Genomic DNA, 11,566 nt, shown 5'->3' on the forward strand with positions numbered 1-11,566 from the left:
ACAAAGGTAAGGTTTATGTTTTTAACATAGCAATTTGAACCATAGTGTAGCTCACGGTGAAGGCATTTATCAGGACCAGGCAGAATGGCTTTTGGTTCTCCTTTTTGGAAATGTGCCATTACCAGCCAGCTTCAGTCTACTGCCAACAGCATCCAGGAGTTCTGCCTTGGGGGGCAAATCTTAGGAAATGATTACTTGGGTTGGGGGCAGGGCCTGCACACAAGCTTAATGGCAGCTTCATGCCGACTCTCCTCAAGTCATGAGACAATAAGCACAATGGGTGATGGCTTTTGCAGAATGAAAACAAAAAGTAAAGAAAATAGAGTTTGGAGACAGATGCCTCAAACTGCTGGCTCATGCCTTAAAGAAGAAAAAGCCCAGAAGCTTAGTAATAGACGTTAGGGAAAAGTGTGTTGTGAAGCTTAGACAGAGGAGGTATCAAATTCTATGCTGCCCTCTACTCCTTGGACAATGCTTAGGTGCATAAATGCATAGATGCATAAATCCATAAATGCTTATTTGTTGAGGGTACACCTCAGAGTTCTGTCAGGTGAGCAGAGAAAGTTCTTGAACCAGCCTGTAACAGAAATGGAAGTCAATGAAGGTGTAAAATGATGAAAGTACAGAAATTGCCTGGGTTTGAATGGTTTCAGTGGGGGGCTTCTATGAGACCTTCTGAGCTGAGCTGACCTCATGGCTGACCAAGCTGCTCAATAAGATTCTTGAGTGGGCTACCATACCAGACATGGGTAAGCAATCTAAAATTGTGGTTCTCTCGAAGCCTAGTCAGTGGCCTTTGTGGCCTTTTACCATCCCATAGCACTGATAAAGATGACAAATTGCTATCAGCAGTGATGGTCCTCAAACTGAATGTTTTCATCAGTGACTATATTTCCCCTGATGAAACTTGTTTTATCCCTAGGTAGAATATAGCAGACTCCATCAGAATGGTGCTGAATGTGGTTATACAGAATCCCATGAGTTGTCCCATGAGTACCCTTACCCTTTCCTGATTTGCTTTGTGCAGCATGGGGAACCCATTCCTGAATGTATACTAAAGGTTTGGAAGCACTGGGCCGAGTTTCTGCCCCCCACCCAGCCATCCCCTATTATCATTTTCCTACTTCATCCTGAATTCTGGAATAGGGACAAAGATATGCATTATAGAGGATGGGAAGTCGGGGGTCTATTTTGAGTTCAGGATATCATATAGATTTTGAGTAGAATCTCAGAAATATAATCTCTGATCTGATGCCGGCTCTTCTGTCACTAGAGAGTGCAGAATTTATTTAATAGTACATAAGGCTCTGGTGTCTGTGCTGCAAGCGGCTGCCCATATGGAAGTAGTGAAACACTGGAAGGCAGCAGCAGCAGGGTTCATTGTGGCTGGACAGGATCTGGGAGATTGCGCTCTCTCTCTCTCTCTCTTTCTCCCCCCTTCCCTCCCTCCCTCCTAAGTTAGATGAGTGTGCTGTAGTCCATGCAAATTAGGTTTGCTGTAGTGTTTCTCTAAGGAAGACAATTATCCATGTCTTGCCAACTACTGTCAGGGCTGTAGATCTTCAACAAAGCAATAACTTGCCAGTGAAGTTAACTCATTATTCGAGGAAAGAAGCACAGCTCGGGCCTAGCATTCTCAGAAACTCTTTCTAGGAAGTCTTGCCCTGATGAAGCCGTTGTGAGGACGGAAGGTGAGCCTTCCCAGTGCTCAGTAGGACTCCTCCTCTTCTGGGTCTTTCCCACACTGTCTCAGGTAGTTTCTGTGCGCAACCACCCTCCACTCTGCCCATTTCATTGAGTTCTAGGAGAGTTCTAGGAGACAAGGGAGGAGGGGAGCTGGTTGCAGCAGGAGGGGGGAACTCCCTGGATTCTTCAGCAGCCTGTCTCAACTTTGTCTCTTGATCACCCTCCCCTCCGGCTTCTGCTTCAGCCTCAGAGTGCAAACTGCTCTCTGCCGTAGCCTCTTCCTGTTCACTAAAGCCTGCGCCTCTTCTGCAGCTGATGGCTCCTTCCAGTCTGCTTCTTCTCCCTGTGACCACTCATTGTCACCCCACCACTAATTTCCTAGGCTTGGTTCTCTAGGGGGTTCCCCAACTGATGCCTCCTCCCACTCCTTTGCATCCAGCCAGTCCATGGCAGCTACTAAGTGTGTTGTAAAGTCTTGTATCTTATCTGCATGGCACCTAAGCTTTTGACTTTGTAATACTGCTCTTTATGTTACAATGATGTGCGATAGTTTGTGTGATCAAGCTTATAGTTCCCTGTTTTAGTCATGAATAGATAGTTTTCAAACATTCTTGTTATTTCAGAGACTGCCTTCCAACTTATTGTGGCCCCATACAATAGCCAGATGGGTGGGGTATAAATAATAATAATATTGTTATTCTTATATAGGCAGACAGTGCAGATGCTTAAGAAAGGTGTAATGTGCTGATGATGGTAATCTCTCAGCAGGATTTTGGCTAACTGGAGCTTCCAGCCCATTCTCAAGGGCAGTCTCAAATAGACTGCATTCCAGTAATCACATCTCAGGTTTACCAGCATATGGACCACCATGACCAAATTATCCCTGTTGAGCAATGGCCATAGCTGGTATACCAGCCAAACCTGGTAGAAGATACTTTCAGCTACTGTAGCCACATGAGTCTCTAGTGGCAAAGATGAATCAACTACGAGGCTGCTCCTTCAAAAAGTTTGTGACCCTATCCTGAACAGGCAAATAGGCAATTTCCTGGATCCAGGAGCAACTCACACACAATTCCTGCATCTTGCCAGGATTTAATCTTCGTCTTTTGACCCTCTCCCAGCCTACCACTTCACCCAGATATTGGCTCAGGAATTGCATGCCCACTCCTGATTCAGATACTATAGAGCACTAGAACTGAGTGTTTCCAACATACTGAAAGATTTGATGCTCTAAATCCCCTAATGACCATGTCATGAGGATTCATATAGATATGGGGACTAACAACTAGTCACCCAGTGCTGCTCTTCAGAACTGGTCCTGCAAATAGGAGTGGAACCACTGAAAAAGAGTGCCTCTGATCCAGGCAGATACCATGGTTGATAATATGAAAAGCTGCTAGGAGATCAAGTGTAGCAGAGTCACATTCCCCCAGACCATTTCTCAATAAATGTGATCCAGCTGGGTGACCAGGACTGATTTGATGTCAAAGCTAAGTTGGAACCAGATTGGCAAGGGTCAAGATAATCAGTTGCCTCCAAGAGTGCCTGTTGTTGATCCACCACTACCTTGTCAAGCAATTTCCACAGGACGGGGATATTTGTGATCAGACAGAAGTCATTTACTATTGGATACAGGGTTGAGTGGATCTGCTTTTTTGAAGTGGCCACGCTACTGCGTTCTTCAGGGCGGTAGGCACCAGTCCTTCATTTAACAGCACATTGGCACACCCAGAACCTATAAGGTAGCTTCACTTAGGCAAGATGGGCAAGAGTTGCGAGGTTAAGTTGTTGGACACATTGTCACCAGGCTGCTGTAACAGAAACTGATCCCACAGTTGGCGCATTACACATCTCAACAACTAAAATAAGAGAAGCATCAAGGTTGCTACAGATGCAAGCAACGTTCTCCAAGTGCCTTAGAAATAATTCTCAGCAGGTTACAAAGGACTTTATTGCTCCATCCATAGGGGCAGATAATAGCCCCCTGGCTGCTCTGCAAATCTCAACTGGATGACTACATGGGGATGTAGTGGAAGCAAAATAAGCCGAAATTGCTTTCCTTGCTGCCACGCAATAGGTGCAACTATGTGCTCTCACTCAAGTTTGATCAACTTCAGATCATTCATGTCTCGTGCCATTTCCTCTCTAGCCATCTTCTGGATCATTTTATTTTGTGAAGTTCCCCAGAATACCAGGGAGGCTGCTCAGAAGCGACCGTGTCAATAGTTCATCACAAATCCTCATTTCAGGGGGGTACTAGGTCATTGACAGGATCACCAGTTCTGTCTACAGTAGTACCTCAGGTTAAGAACTTAATTCGTTCTGGAGGTCTGTTCTTAACCTGAAACTGTTCTTAACCTGAAGCACCACTTCAGCTAATGGGGCCTCCCGCTGCTGCCGTGCCGCCAGAGCACGATTTATGTTCTCATCCTAAAGCAAAGTTCTTAACCCGAAGCACTATTTCTGGGTTAGCGGAGTCTGTAACCTGAAGCATCTGTAACCTGAAGCGTCTGTAACCCGAGGTACCACTGTACAGGAAAAGTCCCCTAGAACATAACTCCAACTCCCATCAACCCCAACTAGCAGGCTGTAGTCAAACAACATGGGGAGCATTCAGGAATTCTCAGATGCCATACATTTCCAGGAACAAACTATGTGATTAGGTCTTTTAGCCATGCAGGGAGGGATACCAAAAGTTCACCAGGAGGTGGTCTGGCCATGGCAACAGGGTGGTTTGGAACACCCGCCACAGTTTTCCAATCACCCATCACATTGCCTGGAGCAATGACTAATTTGGGGTTGAGACCTGAATTTATGCACAATTGAATTAAATTACAGTTTAGGGGCTCAGATTTTTTGGGGGGTGGGAGGCTAAATTTAAAAAACAATAATTAAGATTATTAGTTTTTATAGAATCTTAGGGTTTCACCAACATTTGGAAAGAAATGTCCAATGTTTTGGGATGCATGTGGCTTGTATTTTGCACGGACCTCTGAGAAGGTGCACAGCATCAGTTTTGCATTCTGTACATGAAAGCACATCTTCCCACCATCTCACTCTGTAGGAGTCGGGATGGGTTTTCCTCTCCCTGCAGCAATCTTTCCAATTGCAGCACTTTCCTCCTGCGAGGTAAAAGTAACAGCTACCATTAACTTATATGGAAGCAAGTAAAGGGACTCACACCTTCTCGCATCTCCAGTTACTGAGAATCCAGCCTCCTCCTGTGAACAGCGGTCCTATTCTGTGTTGTATTTCTTGGCCACTAGAGTGTGGTAGAATGTTGGAGACTGGCCTTCATATGGTCCGGGAGGTTCTTTAACAAACAATTTGTGGGCTGGAAGGAGCCATCATCTCTTAGGGAGAGCTCAGTTTTCAGGGACACAATAGCTTCCCAGGTGAGAGACGGATGAATCCCTACGATGCTTCTAGATAGAGGACTTGTTGTTATTATTTGCAATAATATTTTATTGAAATAATTTCAATTATAAATAAATTAAGTGATATGGAGGGGGAAGGGGGGAAGTGAGAAAAAAAGAACAAAGATGTGTAATACACACACACACACAAATTCAGTGTAATACACTCCCATACATTCATATACGAAGTGATATAGTGTTATTATCCTAATAGATAGATAGATAGATAGATAGATAGATAGATAGATATTAATAGCCTACTACATTCTGTATAAACTCATTCCAAATGTTGTCATATTTATCCAAGCAAAGCCTATTTCTGTAAGCAGTTCATAAGTTGTGAGTGTTGTCATATTGTCAATCCATTGATTAAAGGGTATCGTAACTTGATTCTTCCAATTCATCTGTATCAATCTCTTGGCCACAATTAGGGTGCGTAGAATCCATTTTCGTTGTCCCATTGTTAATTTCCATACCATAGGCTTATAGTTCAAAATAATGTTCTCTGAAAGTTTTAACCTTTTCTGCACAATCATAGTTACAGACTCCAGAACTTTCTCCCAAAACTTAGTAACTACAGAACACTGTACAAACATGCAAACACTTTCCCACCGTCTGGGTAGTATTGGAAGTTCCAATACTTTATTCCAATTGTTTCTTAAAGTCTGCATATTGGAACTTATTTATTGCCAATACGTATTTCTAAAAAGTAATCACTGGCTTTTTAGTTTTGAATGAGTCATCCAATTGCTCCAGTATCTCAGGTATCTTGGAAGCTGAGAGGGCTGCCAGCCCAAACACCCTTGTTAAGAGATGTTGTAATGGAAGATACTGCCATTGGGCTGCATCTGATAGATGATATTTTTGTCTTAAAATAGCATAGGTATAATGTTAATCTTCCTCATCTATCAGTTGGTCCAAAGTCAATACACCTGATTCCATCCAATTTTTCCATGTTGCCATATTTTTTGCAATTTTTAGAGTAGGGTTTCGCCACAAAGTAAGTTTTGCATGTGAGAATGGATCAATATTCCCCCCCCCCATATAGTTTATATCCTTCTAACTGACTTAGTTGTTGCTGGAGTCAGCTGATATTTAAAATATATTGATCGTAGTATTGTCCAACCAACCAAAGGTGCCGTATGTGCATATTCTAGGGTTGCCTATGTCGGAAAATTAAGACCCAACAGTAGGTTTCCAATATTTAATATTTGATGGTATGTAAGCATAATGATATAATTCCAAATTCAGAATTTATAACTGCATTCTCTGCAAGAATGTTCTCGGTGTTGTTGAGCCTCAAAGACATTTCCTAAACAGGGAGTTTTATCTTTTGAAGGTATGATCCAGATATAAAAACTGGAAGTGCTCTCAGAATATAAATAAATCTGGCTATAATATTCATTTTGAGAACATTCACCTTTCCCCAAAGCGTAGGGTTCAGCCACTCCCGCCTATCAATATCTGAAGAAACCTTTTTCATTCATTTATTTATATTAACTGTGACTAACCATTATATATCTTTTGGTATTAACATAACTAGATATTTAATAGACTTGGAACTAATCCAGAATTGATATACCTTGAATGAATGTGTAATCAGATTTTTGACCTATTGGCATCAATTCCAGTTTGGACCAATTAACAGAATAACCAGATATTTTACCAAAAACATCAAGATGGGAATACTAGTCTGAGGTTCTGAAATAAGCAAAAGAATATCATCTGCAAATAAAACTAATTTGTATTCAACTAAATTATGAGTTGTATGTATATACATTTTATGTATATAACATGAACAGAATTAGGCTTCTTTAAAGAAAAACATTATTTATTAAGTTTCATAATTATTTCGTATATATCATAATAAAAGTGAATTTTCAAAATCATAACTAGACATTCTGGAATTGGGACAGAAAGAAATTGTCTCTGTCTCAAGCATCATTCAGAATGGTTAGGTTCTCTTGAAGATGTCTGGAAAATTGAGGTGTGCAGAGTCCAGACGGCTTCTGGTTTGAGGCAATTACCGGTACTTTCCCCAAAGAATTCAGGCATGGTAACCTTCATCAGACCCTCTCATCTCTCTAGCAGTTTTAAAGAATAAGAATATGAACAATTTTTCTACTCCACATAAACCAATATTTACCAGTAATCTTATGTTTCTATTTTTGTTTTTTTGGCAGACGTTTACCAGTAAATATCGGTTTATTCCTGAAACCAGAAGCCCTAAACATATCTTTGTTTATAAGGTCAGTCTTCATTTCCTGTTTCTGTCCTCCCCCATTGACTTACAAATTCTATCGCCTTCAAGGTAATGACAAGCATGTCGTATTCTGTCTTCTGTTGTACTTGCAGCACTTTTCAAATAAGTGAACTTTGCTAGCCTGTATGAACCTAAATCATGAGTGGAATTTCCTCCTTTAAACTTACATCAGACTGAAAACAAGTTAGAAGTATGTTTTAAATTCCAGAATACAGACTTAAAGTCTCTTTTCCAAAATGAAATTCTTTTAAAAATAAAAGTAGGATTTTAACACTACTGTAGTCAGCATTGTACAACCTGCTATGACTTGGAACTGAGGATCAGAGAAGCAGGCTGCTGCTCACAATAATATAATAATGTATGTAATTTAGCTTCAGTTGTGTTAATGGTGCAGGTGTCCCTTCTTTCTAAGGAAGTCTCTAATATATATACATACATACTTTCAGAATCACCTTGCAAAACAAGATAACCTCCACACTCGGAGGGGCTGTGAAATCATGCATCCATATCTCCATGTACTTGCATTCTTCCCTAAATTTTGTGTGCGCATAGAGAGAGAGCCCCATGCATGTGGGAGCAGGAATCTTGGTCATTCTGTGTAGGATTCTATGCATGTCTGCATCACTCATACCAGGGATGGGAAGCCTGTGGCCCGCCAGATGTTGCTGAACTTCAATTTCCATCATCCCTGACCAGTGACCATGCTGGCAGAAGCTGATGGGAGCTGACTCCAACCATTTCTGGGGGCCACAGATTTATATGTTATATCCAATTTGCAGAAGTCAATATGGGACCAAGGGAGGTAGGATCCTGTTGCCTCACCATGTTGTTTGCCCAGTTTTGTGAATGTGGGAGCAGCACTCTGTGGAGTTCCCTACATTTGTGATGATAGCACAAATCAAAATTCATTCATTCCTTGGGTGAAATCCTAGTGTGTTGTTGAGTCTTTACTGTGCTATCCCAATTGAAAACTCCCTTTCCTCACCTTTTGCAGCCTCCATTTTTGTGCAATATAATTGGCAACAACTTTAATCTGAGCAATTGACACCGGCCCTTCTTCAAAGCATTCAAATGGTTTGAGGAGAACCCGTTACCACTGTGGAACACACATGGGAAGTCACTTATTTAAAGTCAATGACAAATTATCTTCAGCACTTACAAATTGCAAAGCAAAAATACTATTACAGTATTAGCCTTTCCTATATAAGCAATTCCTTTGTAATTTCAAATAGGAAAGAAGATTATATTAATGGTGTATATCAGTCTTGGTTTTTTACTGTCAATATTGTAATTTTATAATACTGTCAATATCTAATTGTTTAATGTGAATAATCCATGTAAAATCATTTCAAGGTACTTCACATTTCCACGTTCTGCCATCAGTATTATTACTGTATGAGTATTTTAAAGGAAAGAAGGTAGCTCTGTGTATAATTCTTAAACTTTTCTCATGGGGCTAAATAATAATAATATATATTTTAAGACATGGAATTCTAAAGCCCACATTTGCTAAAGCTCAGTAGTTGTCTCATATCTTAAAAATGGAGTGGTTGTTATCAAGCCAATTTGAAATTGTATATGAAATAATGAAATAGCAAATATTTAAATATTTTTGATAATTAGAGGCCATCAGAGAAACAGTTAAAAAAAAGAAGTAGTTCTCAATGCAACACACACACAGAGAGAGAGAAACCCCTTCTATACTTCTATGCTTCTTCCATTACTCCAGTAGCAGGTAGTTAAAATCAGCTTGCAACGTTCCTCTGGCCTTACATGTCCCCATTTTTCCTGTTTTTGGAAACCCTTGATTTATAGCAAATCTTGCACAAAAGTGGCACTTTAGCATTCTGTACACAGCTCAAGCATTTCATCTTGTTTACTGGTACATCAGAACAAGGGAGGAGGACAATAAACCCTTCGTTATTATTAGTAGTAGTAGTAGTAGTAGTAGTAGTAGTAGTAGTAAATTAAATTTCTACGCCTCCCCTCATCCAAAGACCACAGGGAGGTTTACAGTGTAAAAACAGCATTAGTTATGCCTAGGGTTGCCATACATCCAGAACTTCCTGGACATAGCCGGTTGGTATTCAGCCCTCGCAAACAGCGTCCGGATGAAAATCGCTGAAATGTCTTGGAAAATCTGGACGTATGGCAGCCCATGTCAGTAGTGTAGATTTCATTAAAAATAGCTAAAGAACTCGTTTTATTTCACAACTTTGGGCAACCCCTCCCCCCAAAAAAAACTTTGCCTAAAAAAGCTCAACAACTGTCCAGATTTTCACTTTTTGAAATATGACAATCCTAGTTATGTGTGAAACTGAAGGACCTTTCTTATACATTTCAGATGAATGGCAAAGAATTCAGTTGACATCTCTGGAAACAGCATTAGTTCCCGGAAGCACTTTCTTCACACTATTATGTACCTGCATACATAAACCTGGAATTCCAAGATTTCATTATTACGCTGAGCATTAAAGGCAGTTGGATAATCACTTGGTCCTCTAATACAGGGTGCTGTTAAATTTACACCCGAGCCCCCCTTTCCAGCCCTAAAAGCCCCTCCTCCGCCCAGCCTTGTATGAAGGTACATGTCATTGTGAAGAGAGGCCAGTTCAGCCATCTCTGGAATTTCAGCTGATGGGGAGAGTGCAGCCATGATCACAGTTTATGCTAACTATTCTCCATATAGTTGAGCACCTCGTACATGATTGCATGGAAGGATTTAGCAGTGCAAAGCCGTCTTTTCCTTTTTTTTCTTTTCAGAAGATGAGGACAAAACCTGTAGCGTATTTTTTCACATGTGAGTTTTCTGAAAAGACCAGGGGGGGGAAATCTCTCAAGAAAGGCTAGAATTATATCTCTCAAGTCTCTGCATTATTATTTTTTGCTAGTTAATCTTTATTAGATGTACTCCGATTTCTGCATTACGTATTATTATTATTTGGCTAGTTACTCTTTATTAGATGTACCAATATCCATTGGTGGTCATGTTTTTCTGTAACGTTTTAATTATCATACAAGCATACACTGTAAGAGTACACACTTATTAGAAGATTGGAATGTTGAACTAGGCAAAAATATTTGCTTTTATTTATGTAAATGGCTGCTATCCTGTTTTTATTATTCCTGGCTACCATCTCATAACTGTTGTATTTTGATCTAATGGGCAATGTCGGGCAATGTTCAGACATTCTGTGGTTTATGTATTTGTGTAATTGTATGTATGTAACTACTAACTCTAGATTGTAACTAAGAAACATGTTCGTTTCATTTATTCAGAATAGTATATTTCCTGTCTAAAAATATTTTCAATTATATGAGAAAAGGAATTTATTTTTTTTTAAGATCTGTCCTGCAAGGTCTGGTTTCTCTGCTTTTAAAAAATACTGCCGGGGCCGCTATCTAGTTTCACTTGATAGACCAAAGTTACCATTGACACTGTCTTGCAATGCTGAACAAATTTATATCCTTTGCACTTTAAATGAATATATGATAAGGAAAATCAAAGTGTCAATTGTATATACATTCACTGTACAGTAGAATGTATATCTTTAGTCAGTCTGACTCTGTTTATAAAGGGGGTATTTTCCTTTGTTGTTGGAAGAGGAGTACTTGAGCAATGTATTTGCTAGTCAATATAAAGTGTTTACATGTAATTACTTAATAAATTATTTGATTTAAGATGCATTATAGTGATTTTTAAGTGTCAACCATTGGGGATATCTGGCTCCTCTCTTTTAAGTTCCTACTGTTTTGAAAATCTTTTAAAGCAGTCAATTTAAATGTATTCAGTTGCTCAAAACTGAGCATTCAGGAAGACACAAAGCATACACTTCTGCGAGATTTAACAGGACTGCTGAGTATACCATTTTGCAACAGCCACAACATGCACACATTGAATAAGGAAATATTATATAATTCAGGATTCTAAATGCAGCAGTGCCTACAAAAGATATGCCACGATCTTGTTGATGGCAAGGAAAACATAGGTATATAAAGGAGAATTCCTGGATGCCAAGATCCAAGTTTGGTGAGGGAACCCCAGCAGAGATTTAAAATCACAAAATATGCAGCAAAGTCAAGCATGGAAATATAGGCTGTCAGACTTTTAAAATATGCCCTTCTAAGCTGCTTCCAAAGTCCCCCTCTTTCCCTAGCAAAGAAAAAGACCCACACACTTGGTAAATTAAAAGTGGTTTAC

General features: G+C 40.0%; 1 protein-coding gene across 6 annotated transcripts in view; it reads left to right on the forward strand.

Annotated features, from left to right (window-relative positions):
• Positions 1–11,046, forward strand: part of PURA (purine rich element binding protein A) — a 34,655-nt gene extending 23,609 nt beyond the window's left edge. For 2 of the 6 annotated variants that reach the window (XR_014011053.1, XR_014011055.1), the window contains 2 exons: positions 7,286–7,351; positions 9,710–11,046. The gene's annotated coding sequence lies outside the window, so the exon portion shown is untranslated. Of the gene's footprint in view, positions 1–7,285; positions 7,414–8,359; positions 8,440–9,709 lie in introns of all 6 variants that reach the window. The other 4 variants (XR_014011050.1, XR_014011052.1, XR_014011051.1 and 1 more) reach the window with 4 other exon arrangements.
• The last annotated feature ends 520 nt before the right edge of the window (positions 11,047–11,566 follow it).

Source organism: Podarcis bocagei, assembly GCF_964188305.1.
Source record: "Podarcis bocagei genome assembly, chromosome: 8".
Classification (NCBI taxonomy): domain Eukaryota; kingdom Metazoa; phylum Chordata; class Lepidosauria; order Squamata; family Lacertidae; genus Podarcis; species Podarcis bocagei.